Below are 3,710 nucleotides of genomic sequence, written 5' to 3'. Positions count from 1 at the left end.
TATTTTGATTGTGTTAGGATATCCAGGAGATAATATAGTTGGTTAGCCATGCTTTGGAGATGCCAGGTTGCCCTGGATCTTGTTTGTGTTCTTTCAAGTGTCTTTAGCCATGTATACAGCACTGGTCCTAGATGTAGTTGTAGTCGGTATTTGGAGGAAGATGAAGGTTGATGGCCCTGGTTTGGTAGGACTCTAATGGATATACTTGGTTTGTGTGGTTTCAGACCTGCAGTTCTGTATGATTCAGATCCAATTAACATGGGCAAAGAGGTGGCATAATGTGTATCCCTCTGTATGGGTATGACCATCGCTGTGACATACTACTTTGAGGCTATGGAACCTGAAGAGGCCAACTCCTATATACAGAAAGAACCCCAATGGAGCAATAGAGACACCAAACCACCCACAAAACTTTCAGACCAAGTTTTTTTTTTCCTGTCTACAAGAAATTCATAGATAAATAAGGATCAGAGACTGTGGGGATGGCCAACCAAATGGCCAAACTTGAGATCCATCTCACAGGCAAGCACCAATCTCTGGCACTATCAATAATACAGTGTTATGCTTGTAGATATGGGCTGCTCAAAACTACCCTCTGAGAGGCTCCACCCAGCAGCTGACTGAAACAGATGCAGAAAGACCCATAGCCAAACATTGGACAGACCTATGAGATTCTTATGAAAGAGTTGGTAGAAGAATTGAGGGATGTGTAGGGGATAGGAATTCCAAAGGAAGACCCATAGAGTCAACTAAACTGTATACTTGGGAGTTCTCAGAGACTAAACCACCAACCAAAGAACATATACACGCTGGAACTAGGACACCTGAATATATGTAGCAGATGTGCAACTCAGTCTTCATGTGAATCCCCCAATACCTAGAGTGGGAGCTGTCCATAAATCTACTGCCTTTCTGTGGATCCTGTCTTCCTCACTTGTCTGCCTTTTCTGGCTGCAATGGGAGAGAATGTGCCTAGTACTGCAGAGACTAGATGTGCCAGGGTAGGGGAATACCCAGGGATGGGAGGGTTCCACCCTCTCAGAGAAGAAAATAATAGGGGAGCAAATTTGTGAGAAGGGGACTGGGAGGATGTAAAGTGAATAAATAATGGAAATTAAAAAAAAACAGAAATTTAATGTTCCAACTTGACCTCAATGAGATGAAAATAAGAAAGAATATAAGTGATAACAAATAAGTAAATGGGTACAGAAAAAAATGTAATCCTTGCTAGATTTTTGATGTGAGTGTAAACATGTGTAGTGACTTTGGAAATCACTTTGACCATGTCACCAAAAATAGTGAACAAAATGGTGCCGTGTCCCAGCCCCATCCCTCCCAAGCATGTAGTCAAATGAGTCTATATTATTACCGAGACACCTGCACATCCATGTTTATGGCTGCTCCATTCACAGCAGCTCGGAAATGGAATCTACCTATATTTGTAACAAAAGATAAATAGGTATTGACAATGTGGGATGTGTAGACAATGAAATACTACTCATAGTAAAACATGAAATATGAAAACTAAAAGTATTGAATGGACCTGGAAAAAGACATGCTGAATGGGGTCACCTGAGTCCATATAAGAAATGCTCTCTGGGGCAGCATGCCTTCACAGGAACAAGGCCCTCTCCTGCTTCTGATGTTCAAAAAGGACATCCTCTGATACATATAAGTCTGGAACCATGGGTCCCTCCATGTGTATTTTTCCATTGGTGATTTAGTCCCTGGGAGCTTGGGGGTGGGGGTCTAGTTGGTTGATATTGTTGTCCTTCCTATGGGTTGAATTCTTCTACATACTGACCTCCAGTTGAACCAGCACCATTTGTTAAAAATGCTGTCTTTTTTTCCACTGAATGGTTTTAGCTCCTTTGTCAAAGATCAAATGACCACAGGTGTGTGGGTTCATTTCTGGGTCTTCTATTATGTTCAATTGATCTAACTGACTGTCTCTATAACAATGCTATACAGTTTTTATCACTATTGAACTGTAATAATCTTTGAGGTCAGGGAAGGTAATTCTTGGTGATATGTTTATTATGCATTATCATGATTTTCTGTTTTGCTGTTTTAATAAGAAACATGTCAATAGAGATAGTCACTGATGAAGAAATTGCAAAGGTATAGTGTTCTGTAGGTTTAGCCTAAACCAGCATCACTTTATTTTTATATGTCCTTTTACAAAGCTGACAAAGACACTATAGGACTATAAGAAAGTGGCAATAAATGGGCATTTAAAATTTCTGTTTCTGAGCAAGTCTAAAGATTAATCTTTCTGTCATCTCTGTCCTAACTCAGCTTGCTTCTCCTCCAGGGTTTCTGACACACTCAGGATGTGGTTGTTCCACTGTGTCTTGCACAGTAATAGACTGCAGAATCCTCAGATGTCAATCTGCTAAGCTGCATGTAGGCTGTGCTGGAGGATTTGTCTACAGTCAATGTGGCCTTGCCCTTGAACATTTTTTATTTTAGTTAGTACCACCACTGAAAGGAATAATAAATCCAATCCACTCTAGGCTCTTTCCATGACTCTGCTTCACCCAGTGCATAGCATAATCAGTGAATGTGTAGCCAGAAGCCTTGCAGGAAATCTTCACTGAGGCCCCAGGCCTCACCAGCTCAGCCCCAGACTGCTGCAGCTGGAAATGGGAGTGCACACCTGTGAAGGGAAGGACAGAGTGGATGTCATTGTCACCTGAGTGTATTGCCAGACTTCAAACTTGCTACTGTAAGCCCCTTACCTGTAGCTGTTGCTACCAGAAAGAGAATGATACAGCTCCAACCCATGGCAATGTCCTGTGTACTCCTGTGACTGTAGAAACTACTGTGATCTTAAGTTTTTGAGGGGTGTAGATATACCTATATTTGCCACCATAGACTCAGCTGATTTGCATATTCATGAGAAGGGTACATCTTACATAAGGACTTACTACTGCTTTAGAAGAAGGGACACTTGGGCCAGGTATCAGGCTGCTGAGGCCCAAGTCCTAATGCTGTCTGAGGAAATGCATACCATACCCCACCCCTGAGCCTTGTGCAGAAGCTCTGAACGTAAAATTAGGGCCTATGCTATAAAAAGATTTGCAGGCTGAGACAGTGGCCTCACTTGTGACAAGACTAATAGATGGATTTAAGGTGGTTACAAGGATGACAGTATTGAAGAAACATTTCAAAAGGAACTAAGTTATTAGGATTTACAGCCTCCTTTCCATACATACAATTAACGTCTGCCTTTCCAGAATGCTGTATACTAAAAGAAAAAATATCACCCAAATGACCAAAACTAAATATACTTCAGAAGCATTTGTATATGAGTGATTATTTCAGGACCATCACAATAAATAAATTATGGAAATATACTGCATATCTGTCAACAGAAGAGTGCCTCAAGAATACACACACACACACTTCAGGAAAATACAAACTTTGAAGGTTTTTTTTGGTTTTTTTTGTTTGTTTGTTTTTGTTTTTTTAAAATATCCAATCAGAATTTTTTTTTCCGAGACAGGGTTTCTCTGTGTAGCCTTAGCTGTCCTGAAACTCACTTTGTAGACCAGGCTGGTCTCGAACTCAGAAATCCGCCTGCTTCTGCCTCCCGAGTGCTGGGATTAAAGGCGTGCGCCACCACGCCCGGCTTCCAACTTTGAAGTTTTAACAAAGTATCTTCACAGTGTTTGAGCATGGAAATGTTACATGTCAATGACTATAGG

General features: G+C 41.1%; 1 pseudogene; it reads right to left on the bottom strand.

The window, feature by feature from the left end:
- Window positions 1-772: 772 nt before the first annotated feature.
- LOC110288215 lies at window positions 773-2,787 on the bottom strand (annotated as a pseudogene).
- Between the last annotated feature and the right edge of the window lie 923 nt (window positions 2,788-3,710).

Source organism: Mus caroli, unplaced genomic scaffold, assembly GCF_900094665.2.
Source record: "Mus caroli unplaced genomic scaffold, CAROLI_EIJ_v1.1 scaffold_15880_1, whole genome shotgun sequence".
Taxonomy (NCBI): domain Eukaryota; kingdom Metazoa; phylum Chordata; class Mammalia; order Rodentia; family Muridae; genus Mus; species Mus caroli.
Note: the sequence above shows the minus strand (reverse complement) of the source record. Positions and strands in the feature narration are given on the sequence as shown.